The sequence below is a fragment of the Tachysurus fulvidraco genome, chromosome 19 (assembly GCF_022655615.1).
Source record: "Tachysurus fulvidraco isolate hzauxx_2018 chromosome 19, HZAU_PFXX_2.0, whole genome shotgun sequence".
In the NCBI taxonomy this organism is placed as follows: Eukaryota; Metazoa; Chordata; class Actinopteri; order Siluriformes; family Bagridae; genus Tachysurus; species Tachysurus fulvidraco.
Genome location: NC_062536.1, coordinates 1,737,169 through 1,763,659, shown reverse-complemented (window position 1 = coordinate 1,763,659; position 26,491 = coordinate 1,737,169). Strand labels below are relative to the sequence as shown.

Genomic DNA, 26,491 nt, shown 5'->3' with positions numbered 1-26,491 from the left:
CACTAATTAAAGCTAAACAACAAGACAGAATAAACAAAGATGCTACACAAGGCTTCATATGCCAATCATATCAGTTCTGTTCTTTAGGCAGACAAATGAATACAAGCTGCTGCTCCTTCACATTACTTTATTTAACTGACTTCAGTAACAAAACATACACACGTGACTCTGGATATCATTGTATCAGATGACCACTGGATGTCCTCATAACCTCATATATGTATAACATATACAATATGTTACATCCCCCTTCTTAAAGGTGGGGTGTGCAATGTTTGAAAGCCAATGTTGACATTTGAAATCACCAAAACAAACACGCCCCCAACCCAAATGGGTCCCACCCCTGTACTGATAGCTCCGCCCACACATACATACACAACCCAGGCAACTAATGGAAAGAAACGTGTCTTTATCATAGCTGAAGGGAAGAACAATACGATTGAAGATAAGCAAACAAGCAAAAATGACACACATGCAAAGGACAAAGGCATATATTAGTTCTGTGAAAGAAAGCAAAACCAGCGTTACTTACCTATCAAGAAGGGAAAAAGCAACCTCGGCGTCCCTTCACAGGCCTTCCCGCTCCTTCAGTTCTCTCCAGCGCTGGAAAGCTGATCCTATATTTACATGGGTACTGCTTCTTTCCCTATCGTAAGCCATTTTTCGCTATTCAGTTTTATCTGCCATGTTAATGTTTCAATCACTTTCGGCTAATGTCACACATGCGCACTGAACACTCTCACGCATATTGACAAGACACGCCCCTTTCTGCTCATTGGCTACACGTTTGTTTTGTTTGTCAGCCCGACTCAGCTTTCTGAAGCATTTCAGAAAGCCTTTAAGTATATTCCTTTATACTGATGCATACAACTTCTGCACAAACTTTTAAACACAACATTTGAGTTTCATCAACCAAATTTTGCAGCATAACAACAAAATTATTCAACACATTTTCACAAATGCATTTATACTCAGAAACTATTACATTTCAACTTATTACACATCCAACAATGCACATACATTGTATTAACTCCCAGTCTTTGTATTTTTTTAGGTATTCTTACAATTCTTCCAGTCCTTGTACGGTAAGCTTGCTCTTTCTCTAAGCTTTCAATACCTTTTATTTCATTTGTAATGCCTTTTCTGTCGAGTGCATTGTTTTGTGATGCATCAACCAACTATCAGTATCCATGTCAATGCTTTTCTCAAATGGTGAAGAGTCTGTTTTTCTTGTTTTTCTTAAATGTCTGGTATTTTGTCTGAACAGCTTTCCATCAGGAGTCTTTACCATAAAATAATGTGGCTGTTCATGCTTTTCCAGAACAACAGCTGGCTTCCATGAATCTCCCTTTTGCATCTTATTCCTTCTCCAGGTTGCAGATTAGGTAAGTACAGTATTTAGCCATCCTTACGTAATACTTCTTCTGTTTCTTCTGTCTCTGCTTAAGTTGCGACATTGTCTCTGTGGTAAGTAATGCAGATGATGTAGGCAGCTTCGTCCTGAGACGTCTCCCAATCAGTAATTGTGCAGGTGATAATCCTATCGTTCCATTCGCGTGTTGCGGTATTCCAGTAGTGCTATATACCGATCATATTGACTACCATGTGATTTCTTTAAGAGATTTTTCACTGTTTGCACTGCTCTCTCGGCTTGTCCATTAGCCTGTGCATAACCAGGACTTGAAGTCACATGCTGGAATCCACATTCCTCTGCAAAACCTGAAAATTCAGCACTTGCATACTGAGGTCCATTGTCAGATACTACTATATCCGCTATTCCATGTCTTGCAAACATGGATTTCATTTCCCTGTTGACTCCACAGCTTGTCGTGTCCATGAGTAGATTTACCTCAATGTACTTTGAAAAGTAGTCCACACACAACAGAAATGCTGACCCATTATGGTAAAAAATGTCTGGGCCAATTTTTTCCCCAAGGTCAGCCTGGCACATCATATGGAACAATGGCTCTTTTTGATTGTTGTTCCTGTTTTTATTGCAGGTAGCACATCTGGATACTGCATCTTCAATTTGTGTCGACATTCCTGGTAAGTACAAAATGTCTCTGCCTCTTGCCTTACATTTGACAATTCCCAGGTGTGACTCATGTATTTTGTTGATCATTTCCTGTCTTAGCTGATTTGGAACAATGAGCTTACTCTATTTGCTTTAAATAACAGACCATCTTCATGACTGATTTCCTCTCAAAATGTCCAGTATGGCTGTATTGGTCGTGGCATCATAGATCATTCTTTTGCCCATCCATTCAGTACTGCCTTTTTTAATATTTGCATCTCTGCATCCTCTGCTGTTGCTTTTTTGAAAGCATCCAGTTTCTGTTCTGAAATGGGAAGTTCTGATGTAATCCAGTTCACCGCTAGATCCTCTTCCAGCAGATTTTCCTTCTGCTCGTGGAGATAAGCACGACTTAGAGCATCTGCAATGTATAGCTCTTTACCGGGTTTGTACATCACCTTCAGATTGTATCTCTGTAGCCGTAGAAGCATTCTGTGTTATCTCATAGGAGCCTGATGTAGCAGCTTCTTAAATATACTCTCTAATGGATTGTGAGCACTTTCCTTTATTTTCCCATACTGGTGAAATTTCTCACATCCATAAACTATGGCTAACAATTCCTTTTCAATTTGTGCGTATCTACGCTGACAGTCATTCAGTGCTCTCTTGCTCAATGGCGCCATCTTGTGTCCAGAATACGTAACAAGTTTGCAGCTTGACCTCTGCAGTCTCCCTGATATAAAAGTGACACTGGATACAAGTCGCTAAACATATCATTCTTGTTTATCTGGATTGTCTCGACCCATTGTTCATCCTCTTTATTTGAGTTGATGGACATTACATTGATTTATTTTCCCACTGTTACACTGTAAAAAATAAGAAGTTGAGTTAACTTAAGTCGCTGTGCCGTGTACGGCACGAAAGTAGAAGTGACCACTAGGGAATGACCCAGAAACAAGCTTCAATTCAACTTTAAAGCATCAAATCCTCCAAAAACACGAAAAAACCTATTTACCTAGTAAAGTTTATACTCTCAATATTTTTTTAAGCCCACACACAAAGCACAATATGATTCACAGCCTTCATACTATTAGAAAAAAATTTCGGACAAAACTGACCTAGGTGGCGCTAGACCGGTTTTTCCCTTACCTTTAGACGCATCTCTTTCTTCACTGGGGTAATATATTCCAACACAAATAATCCACAAAAAGCCACACAGGTCCAAGGAATTGAAATCTGTAAGCCTTTTAATCCAAAACGCTCTGGTCGCGCCGCAAATATTCCGTTAGTGTTCTGAAAACTGGAAACAGAAGTTCATAGGATATTCAAAAATTCAAAGTCTATGTCATATTTATAGCCCAGGTCCTAACGAATCAAATAAGCCCTCATTTGAGCCAATCGGTGCTTGTATGGCAGAGATAGACGGCTGAGAAGCCAATGGTGGCATGACCTCGTTTTTGGGAACCCGCCTTTGACTGACAATTACTCCTTCCAATAGCAATGAAATGGGCCGGGACCTATACAGCTGTTTAGCCAATAAGCAGACGATTCCAACGGTATGCGATATGCCTTACATTCTTTGACTGTGTCTGCGTGAACTGGATGCGCAGAAGAATTCTTGCGTAATCCCTGACCTTTTGTCCCTCTCACAGCTCAGGGTGACAAGTTACAGGCCTGTTTTCACACCAGAGTGATAGAGAGAGAGTCTAGGCTTATTTATGGCTTGTCAGACTGAGCCTGCAGCCTTTTATTTCGAAGTTATATAGTAAACAAGTACACAAAAACGCTGCACCAGACAACCAGGGCCGTAGAAAAATATTCATATAAAATCCATTTTTGGGTCTTTTGACTTGAATTTTTTTTTGGTGAAAGCCAAGACATGAGACTATGACTCTCAGTTGTTGGTTTGTCCCTAACATGTTCCAGAAAAATAAGATTAATCAGTTTATCAGAAAAACAACCCAGGGGGACAGGAAAATCTGCATTCAAACCCCTGTAACTTTGTTACTCTATGTTTATGTTCTGTAAAGCTGCTTTGAGACAATGTCAATTGTAAAAAGTGCTATACAAATAAACGTGAATTGTATTGAATTGAATGACTGAGAAGCAGCAGTGCTTGTGGAGGATAAACTGAATTTAGCTGTAACTCCTGATGTGCTAGCAACAGAGACACAGGCAGCACTAGTATTGCTGGTTGTAATGTTGGTTAAATTATGAGTATTCGTTAGCTGCTACACAGAAAACTAATTGAATATGAATCGATTAATAATATTTCCACTACTGACTAAAACAGATGAGAGGGAAGCAGGTAAAAAACAGATTGATACACAACAGAAAGAAGGAGTTTGTGCTCATATTCACTCATTCCCAGGTGAGTCTCCTCATAAAGGTGCAGTCTAAAATGTCTGAGATTAAACAGAACCCAGTTTGGGTCGATTCTGAACTCCAGCACTGGGTACAATGTGGACTGATCCAGTGTCAGTTGTTTTAACTCAGCAACGTTGTGTTATAATGTTAACCCTACATGTTATAGTCATTTATTTTTATTACAAACATGTTTCTCTTCAGAAATACATTCTGTAACTATATATTGTGTTAGACATACATTTATTTTTGAAGAACTATATTTATATAGATTATATATTTAAAGAACAAAAATAGTTTTTCTACAGAATATTCTACAGAATTATCTATACATAATATTAATTTTACACAACAAAAATAATGACATTGTATATTTGTATTTTATTCCTTATAAATGTATGATGTATTTCTACAAGAAATTTTAAATACCTTTATACAATATAATTTTAGTTATGTATCCAGTAATATAGCTATAAGTATACATGTGTAAAAAGTGTAAATTATATCACAATAATACACAAATAATAAATTACACAAACAGTAAAATCACAAACCATCAAAACTACATTACGCAACCGTTAGTGGTAATTTGATTTGATTAGAAGAGTTCTGATATTTACCATAACATCACTGGAACATTAATTACCCAAAGGACAAAGTGATAAATGTGACTTGTAGTGAGTCTCCTATGGGCTTCATCAGATAATCTCCTCAGATAAACTCCAATCCTATCAGGTGAGAAATCCACCAATGTCCTGAAACTGTTCCTGTCCAATTTATTTCTCATCCACTGACTGGGTTCAGCTCGAGTTCATGTGGATTTTCACCTGCTGTTACAAATAATCCCTCAGGTTTTTATGGGATTGAGGTCCAGGGAATTTTATCCAGGGATCAGAGGTCATTATAAACTCAGTGTAGAATTGTGTTTAGTCTGATTCACTGTACACGATGAACACACACTTCTCACGTCTCTGTGTGTGTTTAATGTGTTAGAACTAAATGAGTGATGTGTTAATAAACATGTTCTCTATTCTCCATCATGGTAATGCAGGAACACTGGAGTCTTCATCACACACAGATATTCATTAGAACCTGAATATGAAAGAAAAAGATGTGAATTAATCAGCACAAAGTGGACTGTGGTACTTCATGACCAACAGCATGTAATCATCTCTGCTCCAACAGAAACATCATCATCTCCTGTTTATAATGAATCATTCAACATTTCTTCATTCTTACTAACATCTGTGTTCTAACATTTAACTAGAACAAATGAGAACTTCCACAAGTTCTAACAGGATAATGAGCAGATCTTTACCCATCACATCACTGCTCTTATCCAATCACAGGAGCTTTTTTATATAACAAACACTACTGTGTCATTTAGATCTTGTTCTACATTTATATTTAAGTGCAGACTTTAAGAACAAACTCAGGTGAATTTTACAGGAATGACAGAAGACACAATGTTCATTAACAATCACTCTCATCAACTCATTGGTGACTTTTTGTAGACTGTCTGAATCCCTGTTTTCTGCCTTCACATGAATTTTACATCAACACACTTTACTGAACACAAAACAGCATTAAAGAGAATCGTTAGGAAAATTCTGATTAAACAGAATATAGTGACATTTTCTAACCTGATAATGTGAAAGTTATTGAAGAGAAATGTGATGTGTATCAATGTGTAATGATAATGAGGTTGAAATTTTATTAACAGGTCATTACTCACATCACTGTCTGTAGCTTGTAATGTTCATCATCCTTAGGATCAGACAGCAGCTTCTTTACTGAGTCTCCTAGATTATTATAGGACAGATCCAGTTCTCTCAGGTGTGAGGGGTTTGATCTCAGAGCTGAAGTCAGAGCAGCACAGCCTTCATCTGAGACACCACAATTAAACAACCTGTATAGAGACACAATGACACACTCTTCACTGGTTGTACACAGGGACGTTTCTAGTGTTTAATCACTTTGATCACAGACACACAAGAATTTTACAGAAACCTGAAGACACAAATCTATTCATTATTTTTTTTTTTTGCTAAAACAGCAACAAAGTCTTTATTTATTTATTTATTTTTTTTGTTTGTCATCATATAATGTAAGAAACATGAATGTAACTTTGAGCTGCAGATCATTTTATTATTTCAGTTTTACATTTTATTTCACTGTAAAGATCTTTACTACAATTACACATGTAAACTTTTTTAGCTAAACAACCTTAAATCCACAACTAGTATTTTTGTAAGAAAACTAACTAACTAGTCGTCTAAATGAATAAATCACTTCAAAAAGCTTTCACTGATGACTAAATCACATCCAGTTTTAGAAGAGTTTAGAAATGAGAAGAGAAAAGAAAAGCTTCTTTTAGCAGTTAACAATTTAACATTATTGATCAAATCTGTGGCAAATAAATCAGATGTGTAAAACAGGAAGTCATCATTCATCTAAATCCACATTCACATACTACTCATTAACACAGTGATAAGTGTTAGTCTGGTAGTTACATCTCCTCAGTCCTCAGGTACAATGTGGGATTATTAATTATCATCTGACTGCAAGTCCACATTTCTACTGAGAAAAGTGAAAAAAGGAGTACAGTAAGGGGGCGGGCATAGGGGGGTCAGTAAAGGGGGTGAGGCACAGTAATGGGTGTTGCTTATGATGGGCATGGTTTATGACTGAAGGGTACAGGATATTTTCACTTCAGCTAACATTACAATCAGTCTTTATATTTTAAATCATTATGTAAATATTAATGTGTGATGAAGACGAAGCCTATTTTCAGACATATCTACTGTAATCTACATCATCAGACACTGATTTATCAGGAACATTTTACTGGGGCTCGAGTGTCGACCCTGACTGTAGACAGTGTGTAATATTGTGGACTGAGTAACACACACTTTACAGACCAGGACAACACATAAGACTAGAACTTGGACTTTTTCTGGACTTTCATACACAACACTGAGACATCAGCCAGATTTTATTTTACACAGAACATAGTTCATATATTGCAGTATTTAACACATCTGAACTTTATTAAAACACTCACATTGTTCTGCCACTGATCCATATTCACATTTATTTTTACACTCCATTAAACTGAGTCTTACATTTCTATTTGTTACATCTATTCTATTTTTATTCTATTTTCTTTTTTATTATTCTATTTTATTTTATGTTTAAATCACAGACAGATTAAAAACATGTCACTACGTGTCGTACTGTGTATGGTTGTGTATGTGAGAAATAAAATATTAATGTAAATGTTTTCTGTAACTTTTCTCTGTTTCACATCTCAACAAAATCTCTGTTTTAATCCGAGTTCACATGAACAGATCTTTCTTGAGAAGATCAGACTGTCAGTAATCAGACCTAAAACAGGGTCAGACTCTAATTAGTTTTTGGAGAAGTTGTTAGTTCATTGGTGTATTTTTTAACCCCAGACAGTGAAAGTGTAAATGGTTTATTCAGTATTGACAAGAACAACTGTGACTGTGTTTTATTTATACACAATGTGTTTATCTATTATTACGACCTGGATGAAGATTAGACCATGATTTATTATTAATGTTTTAATATATGATCTTACCTCAGTGTCTCCAGTTTACAGTGAGGATTCTCCAGTACAGCAGAGAGACTCTTCACTCCTGAGTCTCCTAGATTATTACAAGACAGATTCAGTTCTCTCAGGTGTGAGGGGTTTGATCTCAGAGCTGAAGTCAGAGCAGCACAGCCTTCATCTGAGACACCACACTTACACAACCTGTATAGAGACACAATGACACACTCTTCACTGGTTGTACATGGGGATGTATCTAGTGTTTGATCACTTTGATCTTTTTTTGAAAAACCAGCAACAAAGCCTTTATTTATTTGTTTGTTTATTTGTTTGTGTTTGTTTGTCATCATATAATGTAAGAAACATGAATGTATCTTTGTGCTGCAGATCATTTTATTATTTCAGTTTTACATTTTATTTCACTGTAAAGATCTTTACTACAATTACTCATGTAAACTTTTTTAGCTAAACAACCTTAAATCCACAACTAGAACGGTACATTTCCTAAAAAAAATGTGAATGTGCTTGCACGTGACGTCAGTTCCCCTCATCGTGCTGAGTGTTTTGATATATGACATGTCCATGTTGTGCTAAATTTTTGATTTTGCTTATTTTGGGGGCGGGGCTACACGTGACGTCAGTTTCCCTCATCGTGTTGAGTGTTCTATGTTGTGTAACTGAGATATGGCTTCTTTATATTGCAATATGGTTCGTAAGGTGCACTACATGGTTGCTAGGGTTTGGCTGCACAGTTACTATGGTTATATTTGCAGACTAGTTTCTCACCTGCAACAAAAGAGCACACCTGAAAATCCATTTATCTTTTCCTGAAACAAGCGCCATGAAGATCTTGAACTAAAGCATCAAACAGTGATTTTACTGGGAAAAAATATAATCACGTTACAATAAGTATCATTAGTTCAAATGTAATGTATTAACTAACGTTTACTAACCATGAGCAATAAATTATTGTATTTAGTAATCTTTGTTAAAATAAAGTTTATTCTTTGTTCATGTTAGTTCACAGTATATTAAGTAATGTTAACATGGTGTTAATAATGTATTAGTAAATGTTGAAATTAACATGAACAAAATGAATAAATGCTGTAGAAGTGCAGTTCATTATTAGTTCATGTTAAGTAATGTGGTAACTAATGTCAACTAATGAATCTTTATTATAAAGTTTTAAAAAAATATATCTATCCAACGGTGGATTCAAACCCTGAATCTCTGCATGCTAAACAGATTCGCTATCCACTAAGCCATCCAGGAAGACAAGGAAGCCTTTGCGATTTTATGTATTAATTCACTAATGTGAAGAATGGCGAGTCTAACAATACCCAAGCTTTATTATTTTAAAGTCATTCTTATAATTTTTTTGTGATATACGTGTCATATGTTTAAAAAATAATTATGTAATATGAGGAGACAAAGAAAAAATGCGCTTAATTTTAATTAATGGGTGGCTCTTAAAAGTGCCGTTGCTGTTCTTAAAAGGACATTAGTTTAAAGTGAAATAAAAAATTATAAAAACTACACTGATAGTTGAAAACAACAAAAAGTTATACAAATGGCAGAAGCAACAACATATGTGACCGCCGTGCTGTCCAAGGCACCACAGCACTAGGTTTAAGCATTAAATACACGGTTAAATGTTATATTGTTTGAAAGCTTAGACTCTCGGGATTTAATTAAGCCCACACACAAATAGCCATCATACTAATTTAATCCAAGTTGATAGTCACCGGAAATAGGCGGCGCTTCCCTTTCTTCACTGGGGTAATATTTTCCAAAACAAATGCTTGTAAAAAAAAACCCCAAGAGTCTAAGGAACTGGAATATGTAAGCCTTTTAATCCAAAACGCTTTAATCCAAAATGCGTTTCTGACCGAAACACACAGCACTTCCGTCCTTTGTTTCGGCTCTCACTTGTCCTAGGAGGCTTAAAAAACTACACTGAGCCGTTAAACGAAAATCATGAAAATAGGGGGCGATCCCACAATATATATATGAAATGAAACTGAAGCTCACTGTGAAATATAGCAACAAGCTTTAATAAAGACCTTTACACAGATTCACTGGTGTCTGCTGCCCTCTTCTGGATGTTAGCACATCTACAGAGAGATTCCCCATTCAAGTCTATGGGGGAAAAGCACCCCTTTGAGCTTCCATACTGGGAATTCTGGAATTCTGATTGCTTACAAAATAGATAGCACACCTCTCCTCATTTAGCCAGTCGATTTGACACCTCATTTATGGGTCTAGGACAAAAGCTGCGGGACAAGTTACGCGCCGAAAAAGTGTCCGTAATAATAATAATAATAATAATAATAATAATAATAATAATAATATTATTATTATTATTAAGTATGCAAGAGAATAAGAATGTGCTTTAGCAAGCACATTAACTAGTATTTTTGTAAGAAAATTAACTAACTCACTCACTCACTCACTCATTTTCTACCGCTTATCCGAACTTCTCGGATCACGGGGTGCCTGTGCCTATCTCAGGCGTAATCGGGCATCAAGGCAGGATACACCCTGGACAGAGTGCCAACCCATCGCAGGGCACACACACTCTCATTCACTCACACACTCACACACTATGGACAATTTTCCACAGATGCCAATCAACCTACCATGCATGTCTTTGGACCAGGATAGGAAACCAGAGTACCTGTAGGAAACCCCCGAGGCACGGGGAGAACATGCAAACTCCACACACACAAGGCGGAGGCAGGAATCGAACCCCTAGTCGTCTAAATGAATAAATCATTTCAAAAAGCTTTCACTGATGACTAAATCACATCCAGTTTGAGAAGATTTTAGAAATGAGAAGAGAAAAGAAAACCTTCTTTTAGCAGTTAACAATTTGACATTATTGATCAAATCTGTGGCAAATAAATCAGATGTGTAAAACAGGAAGTCGTCATTCATCTAAATCCACATTCACATACTACTCATTAACACAGTGATAAGTGTTAGTCTGGTAGTTACATCTCCTCAGTCCTCAGATACAATGTGGGATTATTAATTATCATCTGACTGCAAATCCACATTTCTACTGAGAAAAGTGAAAAACGGAGTAGAGTGAGGGGGCGGGGCAGGGCAGGGTTTGTGCGGGTGGGATGTCAGTAAACAGGCTGGGGTTCAGTGAGGGGGCAGGACATAATATGGGGCGGAGCTCAATGATGGGCGGGGTATAATATGGGGGGTGGGGCACAGTGATCGTCGGTGCACTGTGATGGGTGTTGCTTATGATGGGCATGGCTTATGATGGTAGGGTACAATATATTTTCACTTAATCTATTCTATTTTTATTCTATTTTCTTTTAATGTTTAAATCACAGAGAGTTTAAAAACACTTCATTGTCGTACTGTGTCATGACACGGGGTAAGGACGCGGACCCAAACGCAGGATAGCCAAAATAAACAGGGTTTAATAACAAAAGAACCACTAAACATGACACAGACTCAAGACAAGACAACAGTAGATTCCGCGTTGCCATCAGCAACTTAATACAAACGCGGCACACTTAAATACAAAGGACAATTCGATACAATTAGGAGCGGGTGTGGAAACAGGGAGGAACAGACGCGGGCAGGGCAGACATGTGACGAGGAACATAAACAACTGCACGTGGCCAAAGTCCAGGCTGAGTCATAACATACTGTGTATGGTTGTGTATGTGAGAAATAAAATATTAATGTAAATGTTTTCTGTAACTTTTCTCTGTTTCACATCTCAACAAAATCTCTGTTTTAATCCAAGTTCACATGAACAGATCTTTCTTGAGAAGATCAGACTGTCAGTAATCAGACCTAAAACAGGGTCAGACTCTAATTAGTTTTTGGAGAAGTTGTTAGTTCATTGGTGTATTTTTTAAACCCAGACAGTGAAAGTGTAAATGGTTTATTCAGTATTGACAAGAACAACTGTGACGGTGTTTTATTTATACACAATGTGTTTATCTATTATTATACTATACTATTATATTATATTATACCTGGATGAAGTTAAGACCATGATTTATTATTAATGTTTTAATATATGATCTTACCTCAGTTTCTTCAGTTTACAGTGAGGATTCTCCAGTACAGCAGAGAGAATCTTAACTCCTGAGTTTCCTAGTTTATTATCAGACAGATTCAGTTCTCTCAGGTGTGAGGGGTTTGATCTCAGAGCTGAAGTCAGAGCAGCACAGCCTTCATCTGAGACACCACAATCCCACAACCTGTATAGAGACACAATGACACACTCTTCACTGGTTGTACACAGGGACGTTTCTAGTGTTTGATCACTTTTTGACTTTTTGATCTTTTTTTATTTTGTTTTGCAAAAACTCCAACAAAGCCCTTATTTATTCGTTTATAATTGTTTGTTTAATCGTTTGTAATTTCATCACATAATGTAAGAAACATGAATGTAACTTTGAGCTGCAGATCATTTTATTATTTCAGTTTTACAATTTTTTTCACTGTAAAGATCTTTGTTACAATTACACATGTAAACTTTTTCAGCTAAACAACCTTAAATCCACAAATCAAGCATCGCGTTAGTTGAGGCAAGCGTACGTAGTAAGCCGCATCAGCTGCTAATCAGCCGTCTACGAGGCGCGCCAATCCAGCTCGACTTCCTTAATTTCCCCTCCTTTATATCCTCGTCTTCGAGCCGCTCCCACACATCACTGCTGTGTGATTCAACACCCTCCTCCGTCCCTGACTCCTCCGCCAGAACCCGTCGCCAGCGCTGATTAAATTCTTCACGTTCTCTTTATCCCCACCCCTTCTGTCTTAATTCATTATTTAAAAAAAAATGCGCTTAAATATTATTACGACCTGGATGAAGATTAGACCATGATTTATTATTAATGTTTTAATATATGATCTTACCCCAGTTTCTCCAGTTTACAGTGAGGATTCTCCAGTACAGCAGAGAGAATCTTCACTCCTGAGTCTCCTAGATTATTATCAGACAGATCCAGTTCTCTCAGGTGTGAGGGGTTTGATCTCAGAGCTGAAGTCAGAGCAGCACAGCCTTCATCTGAGGCACCACACACAAACAAACTGTAGAGAGACACAATGACACACTCTTCACTGGTTGTACACAGGCACATTTCTAGAGTTTGATTGCTTTGATCACAAGCAAGAATTTTACAGAAACCTGAAAACACAGATTTTTTTAAATTTATTTTTGCAAACACAGTGACAACACCTTTATTTATTTATTTATTTATTTATTTGTTTGTTTGTTTGTTTGTTTGTATTTCATCATATTATGTAAGAAACATGAATGTAACTTTGTGCTGCAGATCATTTTATTATTACTATTATTTTTTTTATTATTATTTTATTATTATTTCACTGTAAAGATCTTTACTACAATTACACATGTAAACTTTTTTAGCTAAACAACCTTAAATCTACAACTAGTATTTTTGTAAGAAAACTACACCAGGTTAAGTATGTAACCCGGTTCCCTGAGAAGGAACGAGATTCTGCGTCAATGCTGATGCTATGGGAATGCTTCTGTGAGGAAGTGTCTGAAGTATCCTGTGTCTGAAGCTCTGTGTGCGCACAAGCCATTTAAATGGCTTGGAAAGGACACGTGACGGAGTGATTAAGCAGCAGCAAGTCCATATAAGGGGACCGGGTTACATACCTAACCTGGTGTAGTTCCCTTTTGAGGGAACTCGACATTGCATCAGTGCTGACGCTATGGGAACGACCAATACCCACGTCACCACGCACCGGTCGATGACTGTGCCAGAGGCCGTGAGGCACGGGCAGACTGGGAACAGACCATCAAAGGCTCTGCATGACCTGGGACCCTGGAGTGGGGTCCAAGACCAGGTTATAGAACCAGATAAAGGTGTGCGGAGAGGACCAGCCGCAACACAAACATCTTCAAAGGGAATACCCCTGGCCAAGGCACTGGATGAGGCAATACCCCTAGCGGAGTAAGCCCTGATGCTGAGAGGCGAGGCAAGACCGCGTACCTCATAGGCCTGAGCTAATGGCCTCCACTACCCAGTACGCCCCCTTATTCCGGCCCAATACAGATAAAAAGGGCAGAGGAGTTATTCCACGAGCTAGAGCGTCCTCAAGGCCCTTAGTGGGCAAAGCAAATGCAGCCTCTCCTGTTCCGCTGACTCATGGGGCGGGGGACATTAGACCCGCAGTATGACTGGACAGCCAGCCATGCTGGACACCATAGGAACATATCCTGCCCCGGGGTGCAGAAAAGAGGCCAAGGCTAGGAGCAGAACCAACTTCAGGGTCAGAAACTTAGAGGCTGACTCCTTGGGCTCAAAGGGGGCTTCCAGCAGCACCACCAGGACCACACAGAGGTCCCAGTAGAAAAAACACGGTCTGCAGGAAGGCCTCAGCCGCCTGACACCATGCAGAAAGCGAGAAACCAGAGGGTGCCTATCCAAGGAGGCCCAAGGACAGGTTTGTGGTTGGCAGCAATGGCGGCCACGTACACCTTTTAAGTAGATGGGGACAAGCCCCAAGAAAAGAGAGACTGCAGGAACTCCAGCACTGTACCAACCAGGCAGTGAACTGGATTCTGACAGTGTTCACCACCCCAGAGGCGAAAAAGCCTCCACTTCAGAGCATATAGCTTCCTAGTGGAGGGAGCCTTAGCATTCAGTAGAGTTTTGGTCAACTCAGATGAGAGGCCTGCCTCTAGGAAGTGGTCCCCCTCAGAAGCTTGCCCCCTGCACCCGAGAGAGGAGATCTTCCCTGACAGGAACCTCCATGGAGTGCTGTTCAGGAGGGAGGACCATGAACCAACTCCAGAGGGCCAACGAGGGGCAACTAGGAACTAGGTTGACCCGGTCATGGCGCACACTGGCTAGGGCTTGTGGGAGCCAAGCTACCTGCGGCAAGGCGCACCGATGGAGCCTCGGCCACGTCTACACCAATGTCGCTCCACCCCGTGGGGGTGGAGACATTAATGGCTTCTACCCCACTCACCTGGGCCTCAGCACCTGCCTCTACAGGAAGTCTGCCTACCTATTTACATGCCCTGGGATGAAAATCGCTCTCAGCAAACCTTGTCTCTGCTCAGTGCAGAAAGGTGGTTCTCTGAAAAGGAGAAATCACACCCTTTTCTGGGTCCAACCTGAGGCCTAGAGAACTGCAAGCACAGCATCTCGATGACTGGCCGCCCTAGGTTTCGACTGGGCCAGGATGATCCAGTCATCCAGGTAATTCAGTACACGGATGCCCTGGAGACACACTGGTGCTAGGGCAGTGTCCATGCACTTTGTAAACGTGCATGGTGAAAGGGCTAGGCCAAAAGGAAGAGCACAATACCAGTACAACTCACCCCCAAAAGTGAACCTGAGGAACTTCCTGTGCTCTGGTAGAATGCCCATGTGAAAATAAGCGTCCTCAAGGTCGATCGTCACAAATCAGTCTTTTGACCTGATCTGGGACACGATTACCTTGAGCATGAGCATCCTGAACCTTTAAGGCTTCAGAGTACGGTTCAGAGCCCACAGGTCCAAAAGGCCCACGGACACAGCTCCCCCGTCCCTCTTGAGAATGATGAAATATCGACTATAAAGCTGGAGTCCCACCCTGGGAGGGGAACATGCTCTATGGCCCCTTACCTCAGGAGTGAGAGAAGTTCCTTTTGGAGGAATGCCCCTGGTGTCTGCCAACAATCGTGGGGAGCACACCCTGGAAGCGCGGAGGACAGGAGGAGAACTGGATCCTGTAGCCTTTTTCTACAGTATCCAGGACCCACTGACAAACCCCTGAAGTTTCCACGCTGCCTGGCTGTCTGATAGTGGTGTCAAACTCGCGCAGACCTCCCGGGTGCCCTGAAACTGGCAGGTGCCAAGCCAGGGAGATCCATGCAAGGAAGAGGAGCAGGCACATACCCCACTGCTCCCTGAAAAGCCGGAGGCAGTGGGGCAGGCAGTAGGGGAGCCTGAATGTTGCCAACTGGCATTTTACCTCCTGGTGCCTGTCGACGACAGTACTCACTGCATCGCCGAACAAGCCCTGAGGTGACACCGAGGCGTACAGGAGAGAGGACATATCCTCATCTTTAATATTAGTCAAATTGAGCCACAGGCTCCTTTCTGTGGCAACCAGCGCAGCCATTGCATGGCCTATGGAGTGGGCTGTCTGCTTTGTGGCACGGAGCACAAAGTCACTGGCTCGGTGGAGCTCAGATACCACCTGAAGGCAGGTTTCCTCTGTGCGGGCGATGTAGGTGAGAGATAGCCCGTAAGCATCTCCTCAATCCCAGGCATCGCCGCATACCATGGCTTTCAAGCCCTATAATGGGTGATTAGTCCGACATGGCAGGAGAAAAAAAATACATGCTGAAAATGGAATTCTTCAAGACCTCAACACATTGGCATGGAGGTCTGGGACATACGGCAGCCGCCCATGTGAAGGTGGCCTGTCGCCTGAAGTCAGAAAGTGGTCGTCTAGCTTATAATGGATGACACTTACTTCCTCTTCAGGCCAATCTAATTTTAGCTTAGTCAGAGCGCATGTCACCGCCTTGAGGAGCTCCTCGAATTCCACTGATTGTGTCGACTATTCAGAAGGGGGAAGCCCCCCTTGCCCACATCCAGCTCCTCAGAGCCCAAAGCGAAAAGCAGCATGCTCACTTCCGGGTTGGGAGAAATCGCAATGCGAGCTCCCGAAACCGAAATCGAGCGAACGGTGTTAGGGGAGAGGGAAAGAAAAAGGGAAAAACCCATCTCTTGCTCCATATCCACTAACTCAACCTGCGAACCCCATGATCAAAGATGCCGCGCCACCTCGGTGGACGCAGGACCCGAACAACGAGGTGCAACCGGAGCTGAAAATTACAGCCAGGCGGGATCGGAAAGTACAAAGAGGGAATCTCTCACATTGCACGCAGCCGGCTCCCTCGAGAGCCGACCGGGCATGCGCCTCTCCCAAACAGACGACCGAAAGAGAAGCAGCATAAATGGCTGCCCACTGCTCTGGGTGTGTGTTTATGGTGTGTGTGCACTTTGGATGGGTTAAATGCAGAGAACGAATTCTGAGTATGGGTTACCAAACTTAGCCATGTGTCACGTCACTTTCACTTTCACATACTACTCATTAACACAGTGATAAGTAGTTACATCTCCATTACTGGTAGTTACATCTCCTCAGTCCTCAGATACAATGTGGGATTATTAATTATCATCTGACTGCAAGTCGAGATTTCTACAGAGAAAAGTGAAAAAAGGAGCACAGTGAGGGGTCAGTAAAGAGGGTGGGTACAAAGAGGGGGCAGGACACAACATAGGGGTGTGGCACAGTAAAGGGGACGGGGCACAGTGATGGGCATTGCTTATTATAGGTGGTAAGCCCAGATGGGTGGGGCACAGTAAGGGGGCAGGATACAGTGAGGGGCGGGGTTTATGATGTGCATAGTTTATGATGGGCGGGACTTATGACTGAAGGGTACAGGGTATTTTCACTTCAGCTAAGATTACAATCAGTCTTCATGTTTTAAATCATCATGTAAATATTAATGTTTGATGAAGACGAAGCCGGGGGGCACGGTGGCTTAGTGGTCAGCACGTACGCCTCACACCTCCAGGGTTGGGGTTCGATTCTTGCCTCCGCCTTGTGTGTGCAGAGTTTGCATGTTCTCCTTGTACCTCGGGGGTTTCCTCCAGGTACTCCGGTTTCCTCCCCCGGTCCAAAGACATGCATGGTAGGTTGATTGGTTTCTCTGGAAAAATTGTCCATAGTGTGTGATTGCGTGAGTGAATGAGAGTGTGTGTGTGCGCTGTGATGGGTTGGCACTCCGTCCAGGGTGTATCCTGCCTTGATGCCTGATGACGCCTGAGATAGGCACAGGCTTCCCGTGACCCGAGGTACTTTGGATAAGCGGTAGAAAATGATTGAGAGTGAGTGAGAAGACGAAGCTTATTTTCAGATGTATCTAGACTGTGTTTTATTTATACACAATGTGTTTATCTATTATTCCGACCTGGATGAAGATTAGACCATGATTTATTATTAATGTTTTAATATATGATCTTACTCCAGTGTCTCCAGTTTACAGTGAGGATTCTCCAGTACAGCAGAGAGACTCTTCACTCCTGAGTCTCCTAGTTTATTACAGGACAGATTCAGTTCTCTCAGGTGTGAGGGGTTTGATCTCAGAGCTGAAGTCAGAGCAGCACAGCCTTTAGCTGAGACACCACAATCCCACAACCTGTAGAGAGACACAATGACACACTCTTCATCACCAGATTTTAAAACCCTTTTTTACATTTAATAAGATATTGTCAGATATGTTCAATAAATAATTTTGACAGAAATAGAACAAAACCATAAATAAAGATTACTAGTGAGAATGTTTCCTCACATCAAATATACTAGAACACAATAAATGTTCATCTATTACACTGCAGAAAGGCATGAAAGAGTTTAACTCTGTAAACAATATGGACAGCCATAGATTTACTTTTATATCAGTTTACTTTTGTAGCAGAGATGTTTTTAAATTATTTTAAAATTTCCACCATTAAACCTCCTCACTAAAGCTGGATCATTCAATTCAATTCAATTCAATTCAAGTTTATTTGTATAGCGCTTTTTACAATAGACATTGTCTCAAAGCAGCTTTACAGAACATAAACATAGAGCAGAAGGTAAGCATAATTAATGATAAAGGAAATAACGAATAATAAAAGATAAGAATTAACAGAATAAAAATTCTAGATTATTATTAGATGTATATAGTTCACAGTGTGTATGTATTTATTCCCCTATGAGCAAGTCTGAGATGACTCAGGCAGCAGTGGCAAGGAAAAACTCCCTTAAATTGGTAAAGGAAGAAACCTTGAGAGGAACCGGACTCAAGGGGGAACCCATCCTCATATGGGTGACACTGGGGGTGTGATTGTAATATACAGTCAAACAAATGTTGTATTGGTGTGAGGTTCAAGGACTTCTGATCTTCTGAGCACCACAGAGTCTAACTGGAGATGTCTCAGGATTCTTAGAGTCGGCCTCGGCTCAGTGGATGTCCAAAGGCTTCGTCCCACAAAGGACGATGGGAGCTGGTACAGTGTCTGGATGCCTCGGGATGGGTACAAAGAGAAAAGCAGTGGAAAGGGATTAACATATCTGCCGTTCATAAGAATGTGCTGGTCTGATGTACTGGTGCATGATATTATGGGATGTATTATGTGTACGCCTGACTGAAGAGATGAGTTTTTAATCTGCATTTAAACTGGGAAAGTGTGTCTGAGCCTCGAACACTATCAGGAAGACTATTCCAAAGTTTGGGAGCTAAATAAGAAAACGCTCTACCACCTTTAGTAGACTTAGATATTCTGGGAACTACCAAAAGCCCTGAGTTTTGTGATCTCAGAGAGCGTGAAGGATTGTAACGTGTTAGAAGACTAGTTAGATACATGGGAGCTAAACCATTAAGAGCCTTGTACGTAAGTAGCAGCAGTTTGTAGTCAATTCTATACCTAACAGGTAGCCAGTGTAGAGATGATAAAATTGGGGTTATATGGTCATACTTTCTTGTCCTGGTGAGAACTCTGGCAGCTGCATTTTGGACTAACTGTAACCTATTTATTAAAGATGCAGGACAACCACCTAGTAATGCATTGCAATAGTCCAGTCTAGAGGTCATGAACGCATGAACTAGCTTCTCAGCATCAGATACAGACAGGATGTTTCTCAGCTTGGCAATGTTTCTAAGGTGAAAAAAGGCTGTTTTGGTAGTATGGGCGATATGATTTTTAAAGGACAAGTTACTGTCTAATATAACACCGAGGTCTTTCACTGTCGAGCTACTTGTAATAGTACATCCCTCTAAATGGGAGTTAAGTTGTGAGAGTTTATGTGCACTGGTTTTTGGACCTATGAGTAGTATTTCAGTCTTATCGGAGTTTAACAATAGAAAGTTGCAGCTCATCCAGTCTTTTATCTCTCTAAGGCACTGAGTTAATTTGGACACTGTGGCTATTTCATCTGGTTTTGATGAGATATATAACTGTGTGTCATCAGCATAACAATGGAAACTAATCCCATGTCTTCTAATAATGTTCCCTAATGGAAGCATGTATATAGAGAAAAGCAGAGGTCCTAGAACTGATCCTTGAGGGACCCCATAATTAACTGGTAGTAAACTGGAGGATTCACCATTTAATTCTACAAAATGGTATCGGTCAGACAGGTAGGATCTAAACCAGCTTAAAGCCTGACCATGAATACCTGTGTAATATTGTAAGCGATCTAGAAGAATGTTGTGATCTATAGTGTCGAATGCAGCACTAAGGTCAAGTAGAACTAATAGTGACATACAGTCTTGGTCCGAAGCTAAGAACAAGTCGTTTGTAACTTTAACAAGTGCAGTTTCTGTGCTATGATGGGGCCTGAAACCTGACTGAAACTCTTCAAGGATGTTGCTCTCCTGTAAGAAGGAGCTCAGTTGAACAGACACAACCTTTTCAAGTATTTTAGACATAAATTTAGACTATCATGTTGATAGACTTGTGTTTCTAACAAAAACCTTGACAACATAAATGTATAGTACAAATACTAACATGTATAGTGTAGGTTTAGTTCATTCAGCTCTGAATCATTCTGTTTTCTACAGTGGAGTCTTATTACAATTTAATTTTATTATAACAGTTAGAGTGTTAAACAGACCCACTTCTACACTGACCATAATTTTACATGTTCTTATATTATAATATGGAGAACTTCTTTATTTCTGTTCTGTTTATAACAAGTTTTACTGATTTGACTAAAAAATTCATGAGTGAAAATAATTGAAATAAAAAAGCTGATAGCTGACATAACTGACTCTTGAGGATCATTTTAACCTTCATCATGCAGCCCTTCTGCCCCCTGGTGGAGGGTAAATCCATCAATTCTATATTCTGATAGTGTGAGCTGATCAGAGACTCTTGTGTAATTTTAGTCTCCAAGTTCTATTTATTTCCATCATTTCCATGTCAGTGCTGCTTTTAAACCCTGCAGCTCACACAGTACATTTAGTTTGTGTCCCAGCTCCAGTTTGTGTGATTAGTTCCAATGTTTTAGTAAAGATCACAGTAATTTCAGACACATTGCAGTTACCTCAGAGTCTGTGAGAAATCATCAGTGTGCAGTGAAAAGAAACAATCTTCCTCCTCAGGACATTGATAATGAACCTAAAACTTCTGCTTAAGTCTCACTATTAGAGAATGTGATTTACCGAGGAGCAGGTCATGTGACTCTCAGTGAGATGATCTTACCTCAGTGTCTCAAGTTTACAGTGAGGATTCTCCAGTACAGCAGAGATATTCTTCACTCCTGAGTCTCCTAGTTTATTTATTACAGGACAGATTCAGTTCTCTCAGTGAGGGGTTTGATCTCAGAGCTGAAGTCAGAGCAGTACAGTCTTCATCTGAGACACCACAACCCCACAACCTGTAGAGAGACACAATGACACACTCTTCATCAACAGATTTTTATTTTTATTATATAAAGTATAATTAACACTGAACAAAACATTCCTGTCAGATAGTGAACAGTAGGTGGTCCTGGGTAAAACAGGGTGGGCACAGGTTTGAGAAGAAACTCAAAATCAGCTGTCACTCAAAAGAACTTACATGACTGTAAAAAGTGGACAATGAGCTGAAAGAGATCTGTTCATTTATTAGTTGTTTATGTAACACACACACACACTCACACACACACACACACACACACACACACACACACACACACACACACACACACACACACACACACACACACACACATACACAGCAGATTCACCATTCAATAAGATTATTGTTTTAAAATAACTGAGAAATTACACAAATTGTTTTAGCTGAGATTTATTTTCAGATAAAGTCTTTATTAAACTAGTCGACTCCCATGAACACGACTACACACTACACAGAAATGTTACTGAGCAATGTCACTCAATGAAGCTTCTTAAAGCAGCAGCTCCTACTGAGTGACAACTGGGTTTTATTAATAATTCTAACATTATAACAGAGTTTATGTAGGTGGGCCAGGACTTCAAATGGGTCCTGGTCCTTCACCAGTGATATTATTTTATTATATTATTTACAATTATTGCTATTCTTTTTTTTTTTTTCAAGAAGTTTACTTGAGCTGCAAAAATATTTTAAAAATAATAATCAGATTTTGTAGATTTTTCCACTCATTTATTTATTTACTTACTCACTTACTTACTTACTTATTTACTTACTTACTTCATAAGTGATTCTGAAGAGAAATCATTATCACTTAATGACTGTTACAGAACATTCCAGGTGAAAAACAATACTTTATATAACTGCTGCTTTTAGTGAGTTATTGTGAGTCCCAGAGAGATGATCTTACCTCAGTGTCTCCACTTTACAGTGAGGATTCTCCAGTCCAGCAGAGATAATCTTCACTCCTGAGTCTCCAAGATTATTCCAGGACAGATCCAGTGTTTTCACAGTCAGATGAAGTTCTCTCTGTTTGGCAGTTTCTGTTCTGAGTGCTGAGACCAGAGATGACCAACATTTTATTCCAAGTGAATCACAGCTGATACTAAAGGAAATAAAATAAAACATAATGAACTCAAGTCCAATAACCCCACTTCAAGTCGGGGGTGGGGGTGGGTGGGGTGGGGGGTGTTCCTCCCAATCACGCCTCTCCAGGTGTCACTGTCACTGCCCACGTGAGTGTTGAAGTCCCACAGTAGAACGACGGAGTCCCAGGTCAGAGCATTTTCCAGGACCCCTCCCAGAGATGCCAAGAAGGTTGCGTACTCTACACTGCCGTTTGCCATTTAAGCACAAATGAACAGTGAGAGACCTATCCCCGACTCGAAGGCGCAGGAAAACAACCCTCTTATTCACTGGGGTGAACTCCAACACATAGCTATGAGCAAGCCCACACCAGCCCGCTGCCTCTCACCAAGGGCAACTCCAGAGTAGTAGAGAGTCCAGCCTCTCTCGAGGAGTTGGGTTCCAGAGCCCAAGCTGTGCGTTCAGGTGAGCCCAACTATCTCTAGTCGGTATCTGTCAACCTCCTGCACCAGCTCAGGCTCCTTCCCCCCAAGCAAGGTGACATTCCATGTCCCTAGAGCCAGATTCTGTGTCCAAGGATTGGGTCGCTGCGACTGCCGCATTGCACTGGGCCGTTACGGTTCCTCCTGCAGGTGGTGGGCCCACAGGAGATCGGCTCCACATCGCTCTTTCGGGCTGAGACTGGCCGGGCCCCATTGAGTAAGACCCGGCCACCAGGCGCTCGTATGTGAGCCCCAACCCCGGGACTGGCTCCAGGGTGGGGCCCCGGTTGTGCCATACTGGGTGACATCACAGACCTTGCTTTTGAATTCTTCATAAGGGGGTTTTGAACCGCTCTTTGTCTGGCCCGTCACCCAGGACCTGTTTGCCTTGGGAGACCCTGCCAGGGGCAGAAAGCTTCAGACAACATAGCTCCTAGGATCATTCAGGCACGCAAACCCCTCCACCACAATAAGGTGGCGGTTCAAGGAGGGGGTGCTAGTCACAGTTTGTCCATAACAAACACCATGTTCAAGCATAAGGGTGTCCATCAGTACATATGGCACCAGGACACCCTAGGTCGGAGGTCAATGATCGACTTTGTAGTTGTTTCATCTGACCTCCGGCCGTATGTCTTAGACACCCGGATATAGAGAGGGGCAGAGCTGTCAACCGATCACCACCTGGTGGTGAGTTGGATCCGATGGCGGAGGGAGGAAGTTGGACAGACTTGGCAGACCAAAATGTACTGTGAGGGTCTGCTGGGGACATATAACAGAGTCTCCGGTGAGAGAGATCTTCAACTCCCACCTCTGGCAGTGCTTCAACCAGATCCCGAGGGAGGTTGGAGACATTGAGTTAGAGTGGACCATGTTCTCCACCTCCATTGTCGGTGCGTCCGCTCGGAGCTGTGGCCATAGGGTCGCCGGTCCCTGTCATGGCGACAATCCCTGAACCCGGTTTTGGACCCCGGAAGTAAGGGATGCCGTCAAGCTGAAGAAGGAGTCTTATTGAGCCTGGCTGGCTAAGGGGACTTCGGAGGCAGCTGATAGGTATTGAGGGCCAAGCTAGCTTCAGCCCGGGTGGTTGCAGAGGCAAAAACACAGGTCTGGGAGGAGTTCGGTGAAGCCATGGAGAAGGACTATCGGTCAGCCTCGAAGAAATTCTGGGAAACGGTCCGGCACCTCAGGAGGGGAAGCAGTGCCTTGCACACACTGTTTACAGTGGGAGTGGGAATCTGCTGACTTCGACTGAGGACATCTTCGGATGGTGGAAGGACTACTTTGAGGTTCTCCTCCACCCCACCAACATGTCTTACACTGAGGAAGCAGAGGCCGAGGGCTCAGTTGTGGACTTGTCGATCCCCCAAGCTGAGGTCACTGAGGTAGTTGAGAAGCTGCTCAGTGGCAAGGCACCAGGGGTGGATGAGATCCCCCCTGAGTACCTCAAGTCTCTGGATGTTGTGGGGCTGTCTTGGTTGACACACCTCTGCAACATCGCGTGGTGGCTGGGGTCAGTGCCTCTGGACTGGCAGACTGGGGTGGTGGTACCTCTGTTTAAGAAGGGGGACCGGAGGGTGTGTTCCAACTACAGGGGATCACACTCCTCAGCCTCCCGGGAAAAGTCTATGCCAGGGTACTGGAGAGGAGAATTTGGCCGATAGTTGAACCTCGGATTCAGGAGGAACAATGCGGGTTTTGTCCTAATCGTGTAACACTGGACTCGCCAGGTTGCTGGAGGGTTCATGGGAGTTTGGCATTCGACTGTGTCCCTCATGGTGACCTGTGGGGGGTGCTCTGGGAGTTTGGTATGACTAGAGCAGGAGTTTGGTGTGCATTTCCAGCAGTAAGTCAGACTTGTTCCCGGTGCATGTTGGACTCTGGCAGGGCTGCCCTTTTTCACCGGTCCTGTTCATTATTTATATGGACAGGATTTCTAGGCGCAGTCGGGGGCTGGTGGGAGTCCGGTTTGGGGACCACGGGATTTCGTCTCTGCTTTTTGCAGATGATGTTGTCCCGTTGGCTTCCTCAAATCAGGACCTTCAGCGTGCACTGGGACGGTTTGCAGCCAAGTGTGAAGCGGCGGGGATGAGAATCAGCACCTCCAAGTCCGACACCATGATTCTCAGCCGAAAAAGAGTGGCTTTTGGATCGGTATCGGTATCAGCGCCGATCCAAGCATTTTGAGTGGATCGGGTATTGGTGGTGCTTGACCGATCCAAATCCGATACCCGTGGTCATGGGCATCGGAACCATTATAAGTGGGTAGAACAGGACCATTTTAAGACCATTAATATTGGACCCACACACTTTTACCACCTCTCATCAGTGCATATGTCTTTTTTATTACTATTATTTTTATTATTTATCACTGCCAGTCAAATCCATTCTGCTTGAGGAATGCCCTAATAAATTAAACTCCATTCCGCATTTTACCTAAAGCATTGACCACGCTGCTGCTTCCTGAAATCCATGGGCGTCTGAAACATTATATGTGTGTGGGACAGGACACACCCACTTTTTATTTGCTTCCAACGCCCATGCCCATGGTGGTTGATTAATGAACAGCAAACATCATAGACTATTATTTGAACTTATAAGAAAAATACACTTATATCTTAAATTACATTAATGTTAATAAATATGATACATTTTATGGGTAATATGTTGCACGGCCGCTTGTGACAGACAGCCAAGTTTAGCAGGCACCCTTTCCATTTACCTCAGCGGGTTAAACATGTCGCTCATTTGGGTGCAAGGTTTACTGTTTAATACATTTTGCATTGTGTTTCAAGAGTTCTAATATAAGATTCACTTTAAAATATTGCCTTTTCTTCAGAACATAATTTAATTTAATAATTGCAGTATATATGGTTTAGATTGTTATATCACTAACTTTTAAAAGTACTGTTTGATACTGCATTAATTTTTTTTATAAGATTTCTTGAAAACCATTTATCATCAAGTAATGTGCATTATTGTATTTCTTTGCCAGAAACAAATAAATCTTAATAACTAGTGAGTTGTATACATTCTATAGTTTTAAAGGTAGAAAAGATCGGTATCTTCCGATACCGGCATACGCTGGTATCGGAATCGGATCGGAAGAGAAAAATGGTATCAGTACATCCCTAACTAGAACCAGAAGATATGAATACATCACTCCTATCTTATCCACACTGCATTGGCCCCAGGATGAAAACACATTAGATTATTCACGATTTTTATGAACAGTTTTTCTTAGGTAAAGGAGCTTACTGCAGTTAATCTGCATTCTGAAAGCACAGTTGAACTAGCCACACATACATTTTATGGGTGCAGCATTTAGATAGAACAATAATGCACAGAACAATAAATTACTACAAAATAATAGTTTTGTAATAAATGCATGACAAAACAAATACACATCAATCCATAATATTTAAAATGAGATTAAATCCTTAAAGTAATCATTACATTCATTATACAATCCATTCTAAAATTTTAATAGTCCTAATTGTTAGATGATAAACCATTTTAC

At 41.2% G+C, this 26,491-nt stretch overlaps 1 protein-coding gene, 1 long non-coding RNA gene and 1 pseudogene across 2 annotated transcripts in view; 2 read left to right on the top strand and 1 right to left on the bottom strand.

Moving 5' to 3' along the window:
• The window catches only part of LOC113663787 (NACHT, LRR and PYD domains-containing protein 12-like), a 631,994-nt gene that overhangs the window by 33,821 nt on the left and 571,682 nt on the right, over positions 1–26,491 (top strand). The gene's annotated exons all lie outside the window — the stretch shown is intronic.
• Positions 1–26,491, bottom strand: part of LOC113663806 — a 589,387-nt pseudogene that overhangs the window by 86,544 nt on the left and 476,352 nt on the right.
• LOC113663796 lies at positions 454–2,047 on the top strand. The gene is made up of 3 exons (XR_007138600.1): positions 454–1,085; positions 1,322–1,385; positions 2,001–2,047. It is a non-coding gene; the product is annotated as an uncharacterized LOC113663796 (long non-coding RNA).